Raw genomic sequence first — 15,915 nt, forward strand, 5'->3', positions numbered from 1 at the left:
CACACAAGAATTTGAGGATAGAAAATACTGATACAGAAAAAGAAAAAGGATATCCATGAAGAAATTGTCCCCCTCTAGTTTTACACCAGCTCAGAGCTATCCCCAGATTATTAAAAAGTAGTTCTTTTAGCCAGGGCTTTACAAAAGGGAATCAATCTCCTTACTCCCCTGTTTATTTTCACCTCCAAAATACAACCAAATCAAACTTGTGGCATTTAGACATGTAGTTTTGTACAATGGGACAACTATGTATGAAAGCTGCCAGATTCAGACTGCTCTTTTTATCCGCATTTATAGTTCTAAAATGGCTGCTCCTGCTGTGTATGTCAGTAAATGCAGGTGCATTCCCACAGATATTTTAGGAGAGTCTCTGTATTGACACAGCCTTGCCTAAAACACTGAAATTGAACATGCCCCAACCCGTGTCTCCAAATCCGATCCCTACATTCTGTGTAAATTGGGCCTTAGTGTATTATTTTATTGTATATTTTATGCACTGTTAAATATTTAAAAAAAAAAAAAAAAAAAAAACAGCCAACCAAACAAAATACTTTCCCGTCTTTGAAAAAGATTCATCTGTCCAGGATTTTTTCAAGAGCAAAAATCTCACCTAGATGAAGTCAGGCTCATCTGTAAGAAACATATGGCAATGTACCGCCAGACCTTAACAGCCGCCAAAAAACAATTTTTCTCTCAGCACATTGAACAAACAGCAAATTCAACCAAGCAACTATTTAAAATAGTAAACAGCCTACTGCAAACCCCACAACAGAACCAGCCTCCCCAGTCACAACTAACTAGCTATGATTATTTTGTCACATACTTTCTAACAAAAGTCTCCATCAGGCTCTTCAGACAGTTCCACTAAAGCTTCCACCAGCTAATAAAAAGAACACTCCCAGTTTCGTAGCAAGGGGGGCTGCCACCCGGGGTGGTTCGCCGTTGCACCCCCCCGGGTGCTGCACGATGACATCCCCCCCCTCGGCACATCAACACCCCCCCCCCGACCCAGTGCCTACCCTCCTCAACTCCGTCCAATCAGCTACCGCACCCTACCTTTAAAGAAATCTCTGTCTGTCCTGCCCTTGCGGAAATAGGAAGTTGCGTCAGCAGAGGGCGGGACAGACAGAGTGAGGGAAGGCCCGATGAGACGATCCACACTTCTTTTACATGCAGGCGCGAGGCGCTGCGCCTCGCCACGGCTTCTGAGATTTCTTTAAAGGTAGGGTGCGGGAGCTGGTTGGACGGAGCTGAGGGTAGGCACTGGGTCTGGGGGTGTTGATGCGCCGAGGGGGGGTGTCATCGTGCTGCACCCGGGGGGGGGGGGGAGAGCTGGCAGGGAGCACCCCCTTGAGCTGACACCCGGGGCACACCGCCCCCCTGCCCCCCCTTGCTACACCACTGAACACTCCCCTCCCCCACCATGCACAGCCAGCTGGGTCTCATTCAACCAGGTCACAGAGGAAGCTCTTGAAAAAATCCTGAAAGGTCTATGGCCTATAACCTGCCCTCTTGAAACGTGCCCAGCAAAGACAGTACCATGAGCAAGCACAGGCCTCATGATGGGGCCACTAAAATTGTTAACTCCTTTCTTGTGGAAGGGCAGCTGCCAACAACACTGAATAGAGCTGTTGTACACCCCCTACTGAAAAAGAGCTAACTTAACCAGGACAAGCTCAAAAACAACCAACCAGTCTTAACATTCCTTTCCTGACAAAGCTTATTGAACAGTCTGCATTCAACTCGATTGGCTAATTGAAAGTAATTGGCTAGACCCATATCAATCAGGCTTCAGGCCTGGGCACAGAACAGAGACAGTTCTTGTGTCTCTTTCTTGATGATCTGCACTGAAACTGTGACAAGGGATCTGCTTCAATACTAGTGTTGCTGGATTTCTCAGCAGCCTTCGACACTGTCGATCATATCATGCTTACAAGGCTGGCAGAAACAGGTTTTAGTGGCACAGTATTTACATGGTCCAAATCTTATTTGTCAGGCAAACAATCAGTTCTGTTCAGCAACAGCGTTATCATTACCTTAGGCACTGAACTGTGGGTGCCACAGGGATCCATATTGTCTCCCATTATATTTAATATTTATCTCCAGTCTCTGGCTGAGCTGCTTCAGTCAATGGACACAAAATTCTATATCTATGCTGATGGTGTACAACTACTCAAACCCACTGAGCCAGATCTACCCAAAACTTTGAGTAAACTGACTGCCTGTCTAACCGCAACTTAGGAATGGGCAAACAACAACAAACTCTGCATGAACCCAAGCAAAACTGAGATTCTTTGAGTACCTAACAAAAGTGAACAAATACCCGATTTCAAAATACATTTCGGGAAATATGAATTCCCCCTAAAATCACAGGTCAGGAATCTTGGGATACTACTACTACTACTTGACATTTCTAAAGCACTACTAGGGTTACGCAGCGCTGTACAATTTAACATAGAAGGACAGTCCCTGCTCAAAGGAGCTTACAATCTAAAGGACAAATGTACAGTCAGTCAAATAGGGGATACTGCTTGACTCACTCACTCTGATCCTGCAAATTCAAACAACCTTTAAAGATTGTCTGTGGCAGCTATGAAATTTCTCTTCACATATTAAAAAGACAAGTCTAACCACAGTGGTCCTTCCCATAACATCACTAGACTACTGCAATGCTCTGTACACTGGTCACAAAAAAAAAAAGAGTTTGAATCAGCTCAAACTAATTCAGAATGCAGCAGCACGACTGATAGAAGGCTGCAAGCGGCGTGATCACATCACACCCTTCCTGCAGAAACTACACTGGCTACCAGTGCCTTAAGGGGTAAATTTAAAACTCTGTTGGATTTTCAAGGTCAGACAAAATAAGCCAGAGTACTTAAAGAATAAGTTAGCCCTTTACACAACTTTGAGACCTCCAAGGTCCTCTCAAGGAGCATCACTATTTGTACCCTCATCAAAAGAAATTGTATGATATGATAACCCACTGGTGAGCCTTCTCAGGAGTAGCTCCCACGCTGTGGAATTTGCTCCTAGAGGGGCTACATATAACTCAAGAGACTACCTGTAATTCAGGAAGCAGGTGAAAGCCTGGCTCTTCTCGCAAGCCATTTGATACATAGGGTAACTGACTATACACTCATTCTGCACCTGGACTAGCTTGCTACCCACACTGCAACTTAGACCTGAATTTGCCGTGAATTTAGCCACCCATCTATTTATTGCATCTGACTCCATATCACTCATCTTGTCCCCACCTATATATATCTGTACTAGGCCTCTTGGCTACATGGTAAGCTGTATTGCAGGAAGGCATTAGCAACATATCCATGTTATCTGAATGTTCTAATGCGTGATTAGGCATTTGATTGGTATTATACCGACATTGTATTATAACTCTTACTTGAATTTCAGCGCTGTTAAATGCGTATATTTTTGATACTGTTTCATGGTAGTCCTATTATGTTTTCATTTGTTGTTTTCAAGTTTACCTTACTTATTGTATTTCTAAATAGTATTTGGTCATTTTACTATTCTTATGCTGTTAACAAAATTCAAGTTTTATACTAAACTGTACCTGCTGTACAGTTCCTTGGGTAAATCTCTCCATAAAGGCAGTCAATGAATACCAATAAATTCATAGCTTTCAAGCATTTGGACATCTGTATCAAACACATAAATCCTCCTTAGAAAAATTCAGTCAAAAATACCTCTGCATGCAGTGGTACAAGTAATAAAGTATCTCAATGGACTGAAGATGCCAAAAACTGTGGGAAAGAATCAAAACCTCAGAGTGAAGTATACGTATCTTAAATTTATATCTGCCAATAACAAATGTAAAGTAACAGCGGAAGCACAAACATTGCTGAGATATGAAGAAAACAAAATGGAGAGAGATACCAAAATAAACTATTCAGAAAACCCAAAGCAATTCTATAAGAAATATGATAAGAACATCAATGCAGCTAAATTACTAACCAACCAATGCTGAAACAGAGAAGTTCTGCAGAAGTTTATATGAGGATTCCGTAGACCACAGTAGAGAAAGTAAATGGCTGCACAGTATAAAGTAATGGAAAAGCCAAACATCAAGATTATAAAATGGCCTGAAGTAACAACCAAAGAAATGGAAATTAGCTAACAGCAGCCCTGGTCCTGATGGAGTGTCAAAAGTTTTCTCAAACATTTAACGTCTCTCCACCAACATCAAAAAAAGCTCCAAAAGATCAATTGTTCAGATAGCCAGTGTTAACACTACAGTGGTTAATAACAGGAATATTACTTTTCCAAATGCTTTTAAAACAGAATAAAGTTTTTGGAATCCACTGGATTACAGGACCCAAGGCAACATGGCTTTACTAGAGCCAGTGAGTTAGATCGAGGGAAAGTATGTGGTGTATTTAGATTTTAGCAATTCTTTTGACATGGTTCCACATAGACAACTAATAAATAAACTGAGTGACCTCGGTATGGGTCCTGACTGATTAGGAACTGGTTGAGTGGCAGGCAAGAGATAGTAGTAGTAAATGGAGCTCACTCTGAGGAAAGGGATGTTAACAGTGGTGTGCAGCAAGGGTCAGTTCTTGGCCAGTTCTTTTTAACATTTTTTGTAAGCTATATTGCTGAAGGACTGTCTGGTAAGGTTTGCCTCTTTGTGGTTGATACCATAATCTGCAATAGGGCAGACTCTCTTAATGGTGTGGACAACATGAGGAACAACCTAGCGAAGCTTGAAGAATGGTATGGAATTTAGAAGTTAAGATTTAATGCTAAAAAATGCAGGGTCATGCAATTGGGCTGCAAAAACCTTAGGTGGGGGGGGGGGGGGGGGTGAAGAACTAGTGTGCATGAAAAAGGAGTGGGTATGATCATATGTAATGATCTTAAGGTGGACAAACAGGTAGAAAAGGTGACAGCGGAAGCCAGAAGGATACGTAGGTGCACAGGGAGAGGAATGGCCAGAAGGAAAAAGGAGCTGATGATGCACCTGTTTAAGACTCTGGTAACACTTTATTTAGAGTCCTATGTACAACGCTGAGACCAAAAAGATCTAATGGTCAGTGGTCTTTGTCAAAGAAGATCTCAATATGCATACTTTATATACGATAGAGATGTTTAAATACCTACATAGCATAAATGCACAGGAGGCAAGTCTCTTTCAATTGAAAGGAAACTCTAGCATGAGAGGGCACAGGACGAAGGTGAAAAGGTAAATACTCAAAAGTAATCTGAGGAAATAGTTCTTCACAGAAAGGGTGGTGGAATGGCCTCCCGGTGGAAGCGGTGGAGACAAAAACTGTATATGAATTCAAGAAAGCTTGGGACAAGTACATACGATCTCTGAGGCAGTGAAAGGTATAGAAGATGGCACGGATGGGCGGTCTGGATAGGTCATATAGTCTTTATCTGCCTTCATTTTTCTCTGTTTCTATGTTTAAAGTAACATCCTTCAATGCTATCACCTATTAATTTGCTTACCTACAATTTACAAGCTGTTTGCTGCAATAAATGCAGATAATATGGACTGAATTCTGTAAACTGGGCACCAAAAAATATGAGTGCTAAGTGCCATTCTATAAATGGCGCTCCAACTTGAACGCCATTTACAGAATGCCCAATGCCCAATCCCCAAGCCTAAATTAGGCATGGATACTTTAAACTGTATAACACCATGTGCAAATTCTAGAAACACCCTTAACCCATCCATGCACCCTTTTTGAATCCATATAGAAACATTAATGCAACTGTAAAGAAAGTGTGCACAAATTTATTATTGCCAATAATCTATTCTTAGTGCCCAATTATTGGTACTAATTGGCTTAAGCGATTACATAAGTACATAAGTATTGCCACACTGGGACAGACCAAAGGTCCATCAAGCCCAGCATTCCGTTTCCAACAGTGGCCAATCCAGGTCACAAATAACTGGCAAGATCCCTTTTAAACTGCACTCACCCCAACCAGTCAGGTTTTCAGGATATTCATGAAAGAGATTCTGGGTGCCTCTAGGACCAGGTTTGGAAACCACTGGTTTAGCCCAAGTATTCTTGCAAAGGGTATTCTTCTTCTAAAGTTATTAAGAACTATACTAATTCATGTACAAACAACAGGCTATCTATAAATTACCAGGAGCAACAATAGTTTCATTTTATTGTAATTTTCTCCCCACCTGAATCAGTTGAATTAGGGGCCTCTAAAATAGTAATATGAAAATAAGTCTATTTGGGGATTACACTAGACTCCAGACAATATGGCTCTGCTAGTGCCTAAAATTCTTTGAAAAATATTCTAAACTTTGTTTAGTCCGATGTTTGCATGCTTATCTAGATCATCAAGATTTCCATAAAGCAATCCAGTTAAATTTTACCATTTTTAGACTATTGTAATTTGGCATATTTAGGGCTCCCTGAGAAAGCTATTAATTCACTATAATTAGCACAGAACGCTGTTGCCTTAGCTGTTTTCAGAGTGATCAGGTATGATCATATTTCCCCCATTTTAAAAGACTTTTACTGGTTACCTGTAAAATTTTGTCAGTTTCAATGTTTGCGCTTAGTTTCTAAAGCACTATAAATTACTAGCCAACATGAGCCCTCCTCACTCCTTTAGTCAGCATTAGAGAAGTTATCAATGTGGGCTACCGTTAAGGCAGGTTATTCTAACACAAGTTATATTATTTATTTATTTTGCAGCATTTGTATCCCACATTTTCCCACCTATTTGCAGGCTCAATGTGGCTTACATTATGCCGTAATGGCGATCGCCATTCCGGAATGAGAAATACAGAGTAATATTACATCTAGAGTACAGAGATAAAATAAGTCATAAGAAGTAAATATACAGTTCAGTTCAAGCAATGAAGATCAAGGGTGAATGTAGAACATTCAACAGTAATAATGTGAATAAATAGACAAATAAAAAGAGTTCAACGTTAACTTGTTTAGGTAAAGTTTTGATGTCTGCTCATTTATGAGGGATCCTTTAGGTAAGTCTCTTTGAACAAGTGAGTCTTTAGTAATTTACGGAAGTCTGCCAAAACATGCATAGTTTTTGTGGCAGTTGGTAGAGCATTCTACAATTTTGTGCTGATATAAGAGAAGCTAGATGCATAAATCGATTTACAATGAGACCATGCTGATAACTTCTCCCTTAGTGTTTCATCTTTGAAGGAAGATAGAAAGACCAGCACACAACTATTTGCTTGGTATGGCAGCCACAACTGTGGAATGTTCTTCCTGCCATGTTACAGTAAAAGCAAAATTTTCTTACTGTTAGAAAAAAAAACATTTGAAGACACATTTGTGTTAGCATTCAAAGAAAGTTCTGCACAAAATCCAATTTTAATGAGTTGGTATTTTAATGACAATTCATATTTTAGTGTGCATTTTATTTGTACGTTTGATTTTATTATGAAATTCAGAGGATGCCATATATTTAACAAATCCAGTTATTAGAAACATACATTTCAAAGAAATCAGATAATATACCTATCACTGGTCAGAGAGTGGAGTTGGCTTCCAGCTCAACTTGAGAACTGATATACAACAGCTTTTAGAAAGCGGTTCAAGGCCTATCTACTTAGTACCTTTGGTGATTCTGCCAAGTCCTTGGCTTTATGATGTGTGATCATGGTAAGTCAGAGCAAGATATCTGGTGTTCAAAATCAGTACCATGGAATGGATGACCTTAGCCAGAGTCTTTTATCAATGACTGATTCAGTAGGGTGACATAGTAAGGATTTATGTAATTATCTAATAAAGTTCTGTCTCATTTTATTTTACTGTAGTTACTGTAGTTATTTTGTTTTTATTGCTTGTTGGCATTTTTATTATGTCTTATGCGTTGTAATCCACTATGGTTTAAGGCAGTGGTGTAGCCACAGGGAGGCCTGGGCTCCCCCTAAACTTCTGCACCCCCCTTTACCTTTGCTGGCTGCTGGCGGGGATACTGAAGCCCCACCAGCCAAATACAGTGCTGCTGCTCCCCTCCTCCTTGCACAGTTTCCTTCCTTCACAAGTTGGAGGCATGCCTTCTCATGCCTGCTCATGCGTGAGAAGTCCTAGCGTCTGCGGCTGAAGGCCTGCAGCTGACTTCTGCAGGAAGGAAGCAGCATGAGGAGAAGGGGAGTGGCTAGGCATTGTGGGCCTCGATATCCCCACCAGTAAAGGTATGTTTAGCGTGCAAGGGGGGGGGGGGTGAAGGGGGAAGACTGGCTATGTCCCTGGTTTAAGGCAGAATATAAACAATAACAATTCTGAATGTTATTTAAGAACAGGACAGAAATAGGATATGAAGTTAAGACTATTAAATAAAATTAAATACAAGTTGCAGACCCTGGACTCTTGTACAGAATTGGAATTGTAGACTGGACCTATAAAAGTCTTGAAAAATTGGAGGTAAGAACAAGAAAAATGCCTCCATGTCCACCAGTTAATCAAGAAGAATCAGCATATGTTAAGATTGTACATACCAAGAAATAAGGATCATATGGGTTTCAATCAAATAGATTAGACAGTACAGAACTGCCATCATATGCCTTTGGGCATACTGAGCAGCAACAGACTGTAATACTCAAAACTTGATGAACTGTGAAAACACTTGCACAAGCAATCCAAAGAACAAAAGAAAAGGAGTCAGAATCCATGGAAAGTAGCAACAAAATTTGTGAACCAAAATAATTTCTCTTTTAGAAAAAATTAGCAGTAAACAAAACAGCTGGTTGAAGCACAAATGTAGTAGAAAATTACTTCAAAAACCACAAGTACATCAAAACTGTCACATAGGAATGGTTAAGTGAACTTAAACTTAACAATGAGAGATCAATACAAGCAGCACATGAAATTGGACTATGGACAAGTTGGCTCACAGCCAGCATAGACAAACGTGGTAAAATAGAAAAATATAGATTCCATAGCACTGAATGGGAAATAGTCACACATCTCAACACCAGATGTGATGGACTAATATCAGAAAGCCTGTGTACAGAGAGGCACAATACATTAGCATATTAAGGGCCCTATTTACTAAGCAGCGTTGTAGGCGCACTAACATTTTTAGCGTGTGGTAAAAATTAGTGGGCACTAACACTAGACACACCCATAGGAATATATGGGTGTCTCCAGCATTAGCATGCGCTAAAAAAGCTAGTGCGTCTTACTAAACAGGGCCCTAAGGGTTAATTTTCTAAACCGTTTTGCACTAAAATGCTTTTTAAATGTATAATAGGGTTCTTATAAAATGATATCACACCTAAAAAAGCATGCATGGTGCAAGCCAGCAGGTACTTTTTTTTTTAACCAGTAGGCTTGCTCAGGGAAGGAATTAATGTGGACCATGAGCAGAGTTAAGACATATGAGATACCACCAATTGAAAAGAGATGTTCACTACAAATTTTGATCATACATTTTTCTTTTTCATTTTAGTAGCTACAAATAATTCATGTCATAGTACAAGACTGTAATGAACTAGAGCTACTGATTAAAATAAATGTAATTAAAATAAACATACCTAAAAAATGGTACCTTTTTTTGCAATACAGTAGGGGGGTCTATTACTAAAACTTAGCTCGAGTTATCTGCTGCAAGGCCCATTTTATTTCTATGGGCCCTGCTGCAGATAACTCGAGCTAAGCTTTAGTAAAAGTCCATGTGAATCAACTGAACCAATGAAATACCAACTTTTCAACACTAATTAGAAATGTGACAAAAAAGATTGAGGGCTTTAAAATTTTGGACCTAAAATTAAATTTTTATCTAGATCATGTAGCAATCAAAGACTAGATTAATTAATAGGGATACGTATTCATTAGCAACAACATGGAAGATGTCAAATTTCACGTCATCACGTCATTTCCCCCCCACCCAATGAGATAGATAACATATAATCCCCCCCCCACCCGATATTTGGGGGGGTTAAGTGTGCACTCTTTCAAAAGCGTGCCCATTTTTTCCAAAGGAATATGCACTCTTAATGATAATCGCTCTTATAACGTACAAATAGGAAAAAAAATTTCTGAACAAATCAAGAGAAAAATACAAAAGGCTGTACACCCTTATTAATTAGTATCAGTTGTTTTGAGCTTTTCCAATAGAATGCCTCTCTGTATGATGATTCGGAGCTCAGAAAATAGGGTCCTTTCATAACCACATTTGACCAAGAAAATAAATGCCTTAACAAATGATTAGAATCCATGTTAAACAGAAAGCCATACTCACAATAGCCTGGTGCAGAAATCATGCCAAGAGAGACGGCATTAGTACAAAGCAAAAAAGAAGAAAGTAAGTAACAGAAGAAACTAGTTAGTAACTCACAAACAGAAGACACACTGCAATTCTTATTCTAATATACACATTCGATTTTTCCACTTATTTTGCCTGTTTGATGGTTTATATATTATTCGAATGTGACATTAATAGACCGCTTTCCTTGAACAGATTTAACCTATAGCAGTTTGCAGGGAAACAGTAGAATACATAACAAGTACTTCATACAACATATCAATTCTTTGGAGTACATCAATAAAATGTAAACAGAGCAGTAAACTGCAATAAATGAATAGTCTAGACTAGAGGTATAGCTCATATCAACCACATTCTCACTAAGAGTAAGAATCCAAAGGGAGGGCAGCTGTAAAAAGACATTGACCTGGGTTTTTTGAAAATTGCCCATTCCCTCCATGGATAAAAGTACACATGCTGTAAAACACCACACATTTACTTGCATTTTCATAGAGATATTTCTGGATATTGGTTAGACTGGGGTAGGCAACATACAGTTTTGCATTTATGTCTTTTGGTTTTTGTTATGTACCGAGACTTTCCTGATGAAGACTGTCCAGCCTGTGTTGAGTTTCTCTGATTGGGACTTGTATCTACATGCACTTTACCCATTAAAGGAACTTTTTTTGCAACATTTGATCATCTTGACATTTGTCATCTTCCACTCTTGGTTTGGGTTGGAAAACAGAAAACCACTGTCAACCACAGACCTAGTCCTTCATGCCATGGAATTGACATTTAAAGAGTTTCTCCAGTCAAAATTGGGAGTAAGCCAGACAAAACAGAGGTCTGAACTCCCTCTATCCCTCGTCTCCTACCAGTTAATCTGCAAAGTTTTGTGTGGGCAGATTGTCAGGAAAAATGTATCTAGGCAAAAAGAGTATGTGCTGGAGGAATTCCTCAAGAGCAGTTTCAGTTATAGCTGGTCAGTACTCATACGTAGCACTGATCAGTCACAGTTATCCAAGCAAATTTGGTTGACCAGATTTGAACACTACCACCACATTCTCGTGAGTATACCTATGTCTGTCTCAAATGTGAAACCACAAATGGCAAACAGAAAGACCAACTTGGCCTGTCAAGTCTGCCCAGGAAGGTTGTTAGGGTTGTACCTGCCATACAGTGCAGGTTCTTACTTTCCACATGATTTCTTAGAAGTGCAAGAGTCATTACTTTTTGGGACCCACTGTGTAAACCCATTTCTTTTTCAATTCAATTTTTGCTTCCACCACCTCTTTTGGGAGTGGATTCCAGGCATCCACTACCAATTCTATGAAAAATTATTTACTTATGTTTTTGACCCTGCCTCCCCATAGCTTCATATCACGTCTTCTGGTTCTGGAGCTACTACTCATGTGGAAAACGCTCAGTAATTCCTTTCATAGAAACAGAAAAATGATTGCAGATAAAGACTATATGGCCTATCTAGCTTACCCATCCATATCAATTACTAATCTCTACTATCCCTTCCACTCCTTCTCCCTTTCATATGTCCTCTGCCTGTTCTCTCTTCTAGGGTATACATATTTAGGACCTCCAGCCCTTTTGAGTAGTCTGCTGGAGGCTTCTTACAATTTTGTCGCTTTCCTGTGTACTGACTCCAGCCTCTTTATGCTCTTATGACTGCCAAAACTCAAAGTACTACAAACGTGAGGCCTGACCAGCACCCAGTATAGGGGTATTATGATCTCCTTTCTGCTCTTATACCCTTTGTTCTGCAACCTAGCATCCTTCTGGATTTAGCCACCGCCTCATCTCATTGTTTCGCCACCTTCAGATCCTTTCCTAAAGAAGAATAGGACTGTGAAACTTCTGTGCAGGAAGGATTTGGGCTTTTGATAATTACCTCCTTCATGGAATCCTAGGAGAAAACAAAGCACTCATGAATAAAACTGGGTTTGCCTTAAGGCATAGGCTGAGTCAGATAATGAGCACATCTAAGACCACAGACCTAAGTGCTATTTACCTTCTCTGTAGAGACTTTCCAATATCTGAGAAAGCCTCGGTGCATACTATGTAGAATAGTATGTTAAGAATCTATCCCCTTGTAATCCAACTAGTCACATCAGTCCAGTAAAGCATCTCCTGAACCAGTCACTACAGAATCAGCATGTGAAGTCTTCTCTGCTGTACTAATAATCCTATGCTGACTGGTGCAGACCTTACCACACAGGAAACAGTTGCTATGGGAGGTAACAGGACAAAGGATTGGTCATTCCTCTAGCCTGATGTACCTGAAACTGTAGCCTAACTTAATGTTTATCCTTAGACTTGGTCCAACTGGTCTATTGATTCAGAAAAGAAAAAATTCCCTCTTCCAAGAGCACAATAAGAAAAGGAACCTTTGGAGATGACAACCCATGTTGTGGGTGGAAAATGAAGATGTCACCACTGCAGCTTCATCTGGGAATCCCCCGACCTCAAACATTTTTTTTTTTGTTACATTTGTACCCCGCGCTTTCCCACTCATGGCAGGCTCAATGCGGCTTACATGGGGCAATGGAGAGTTAAGTGACTTGCCCAGAGTCACAAGGAGCTGCCTGTGCCTGAAGTGGGAATCGAACTCAGTTCCTCAGTTCCCCAGGACCAAAGTCCACCACCCTAACCACTAGGCCACTTCTCCACTGACACCCCAAGGGAAAATCCACTGCTTATTTGTAGGATAAGCAGCATAAAACGTATTGTACTGTTTTGGGACCTTGCCAGGTACTTGTAACCTGGATTTGCCACTGTTGGAAACAGAATGCTGGGCCTGATGGACCTTCAGTCTGTCCCAGTATGGCAACACTTATGTACTTATATAAGGGTCTGTAAGCAATATGGAGAACACAAAGTTCAAATCTTGCAGGCTGTGAAATCCAAGATGGCTGCCAAATCAACATAAATGTCAGCAACTAGTATTTTGTGGCCTGCGGTGCTTTCTAGAAGATTGGCTCTTTCATTGTGAAGAACTTATCTCTATCTGAAATAGGCGATTAATCCACAAAATAGGAAAAAGGACAGTTGTCTTGATGGCCAAATGTTCATCAAGTTAATTCAATAACTTCAGAAAATTAAAAAACAGACATTCCTGCAAAGCACAAGGAAAGGCATTTTCTCTGTAGTAGAGCAGCCTCTAGAGATCTGATATGAAGTATCACCAGTGGTAGGAGAAAGGCAAGAGATTAAACTGCTAAAATGCTGCTGATCTTACACCAGAAAAAAACACAGACAGCAACCCTAAAGCCTCTGTGTAATCTGGGTCATTGCATTTGCAAATGACTGTGTCCTAAAATGTGTCCATTGTATTTACAACTAAAGAACCTGGTGACCTTTGATAAAAGGCTTTCTTGTCGAAACTTGGCCAAGTCGGGTCCTTCTTCAATAAAAATATTAAACTTGCATCACTGGTTGTTCCTCCTTCCTGGACCACCTTTGTTGTCTGTTTTGTTTACTGGTTCTGCAAAGTTCGCATTCCTCTTTTTTTCTGAGCAGATCTCACACCAACAGACAACATGGTACACAAGATTGCTTCATATTCATTCATGGGTAGATGATCAAATACCCTGTGCTGTTCTGATCAGTGCTCTAAAATTAGAGCTGAAACACTGCGAGGAAATAAAGCCCCGATGATCAAAATTAAGCACATGCAAATTTATGTGAGCTATTAGTTTTGTAACAAACACAGCGAAGGTGACACCTTTTATTTCATCTAGTCTATTTCTCTTTTGGTGTTTGTTACTTTTGTGCCTTGCGAGGGATTTTGTTCTGTTTTTCGCTATTAGTTTTGAAAATCACACACAATCCTCCCACAGAACTTGTTTGACAGATCCGGGCTGTCAAACAAGGAGCTGAAGGTCCAGTGGACCTCCAGAGCCCCCTACCCACCCCCGCACACCTCCACCTCCCACCCAGACACAAGGGGCTGGGGGTCCAGTGGACCTCCAGCCCCCCCCCCCCCCTAGTGCAAAACAGTTTCCCTGGTGGCCCAGTGGGCACCACTCCAACCCGCCCTGGTGGCCTAATGACCCCCACAAACATCCTCCCACACCTTTTGAGGCACGAGGGAATAGGACTCCCTCCTCCTGTGAGCACCGCCTTCAAAATGGAGGTGCCCTGCCTGGTACATCCTGGCAAGGAGGTTTAATAGAAGGAGTGGAAGTGAGCCTATCTAGTCCACTGTAAGCAAGGAAGCCAATTTGGTTAATCTCTGCTTCCACTCCCCCGCACAGCCGTCATCTCTAGTAGACTCAAAACAAAGCAAGCAAACCTATGAGCTGCTGCATCCACGTTGTCGTTCTTTATTGTTGGTCTATCTGTAACAAGCCTAAAGCTGTTTCAATTGGATAGGCAGTGCCTTAAAAGGTGGAGGACAAAAGATTTTTTTTTAACTTATTGGACAAGCTTTTTAATTTATTTGAAAACTTCTCATATGCAGATATAAATATCACAAAATAACAATTGAATATCAATAAAACAGTTTTTAAAAAATATTATAGCTGGTAGAAACTTTCCTGCAGCTGAGGAAATCAAGGTTAATGAGGTGCTTTAATGATCCCCAAGTTGCTTGTTAACAACTTTACCATCTCGGTTCCTTTATGCCGAGTTTCCAGATTAGATGTCACATACATTATTAGGTATGGACAAACAGGCAGTACTTCAGACTAACAGATAATGTCCTTCTTTTACTGAACAGCTCAATTCTGAAGCATTTGGCATTTTCTCTCTTATCTTTTCTTAGAACAGATAAACTGGACATTTCAGAACAAGGTCATTCAATTCCTCTATCTGTTACAGGCATTGCTTTCATAATCTGAGTGGCTGATGCTATGTCAAATGAAAAAGATTTTAAAGTTCTACATCACACAATGGCTCGATCACTAACTGATTGGATGGAGCATTACATTTAACAGCCATCAAAGATACGAAAAAACAGCCATCAAAGATATGAAAACTAACTTTTCCAATATTTGTCAGAGGAGGCTCATAAAGCAAACAGACTGGCGCTTTTGTTGGGAATTTTTTCATCCTCAGAAGGAAAACAATCTTCAGGGGCTCTTTACAGCCATCACCACCCTATCCAGGTGACATTTCTCTTTTGGAAGACAATGTAGAGCTACAGAACAGACCATTAAAAAGTTATACACTGCTATGGGTGGAAGCAGGTTGCCAACAGAAAAAATCTTAAAAAAAAAAAAAAACTATTTCAAACCTTCTTTTAACTTTCAACACATTAGACATTGGTATATTCAACTAGATTGATATTGAAAAGTATTTACATGTTTTACTGCTAAACGTATAAATCCTATATTTGATTTTTCAGTAGCACTAGATGGATAGTGCCGCTGACAATTTGTACAGACCACTCGGCACTATCTAGATAGCATCACAGTGGAGGGTTGGCATGCAGCTTAAATCTAGGGATAGACTGCAATACTCAGCCACTATCTATACAGCTATACAGATAATTTAGGCCAACTAATAGGCTGCCCTTAATTTATTCATATGGCTATACAGATAGCAGCTGAATATCAGCGGCTATTCATACAGTGACAGTGCTTACTGATACACAAATTCAACACTGCTGCTTCAGGGGTAGCGCCGAATATATGTAAAATATTTAAACACCACAGCTGGCGGTAGCACAAATATTTTATATTT

General features: G+C 40.2%; 1 protein-coding gene across 2 annotated transcripts in view; it reads right to left on the reverse strand.

The window, feature by feature from the left end:
* Positions 1-15,915, reverse strand: part of HOOK3 (hook microtubule tethering protein 3) — a 253,534-nt gene that overhangs the window by 30,642 nt on the left and 206,977 nt on the right. The gene's annotated exons all lie outside the window — the stretch shown is intronic.

This window comes from Microcaecilia unicolor, chromosome 2, assembly GCF_901765095.1.
Source record: "Microcaecilia unicolor chromosome 2, aMicUni1.1, whole genome shotgun sequence".
NCBI lineage: Eukaryota > Metazoa > Chordata > Amphibia > Gymnophiona > Siphonopidae > Microcaecilia > Microcaecilia unicolor.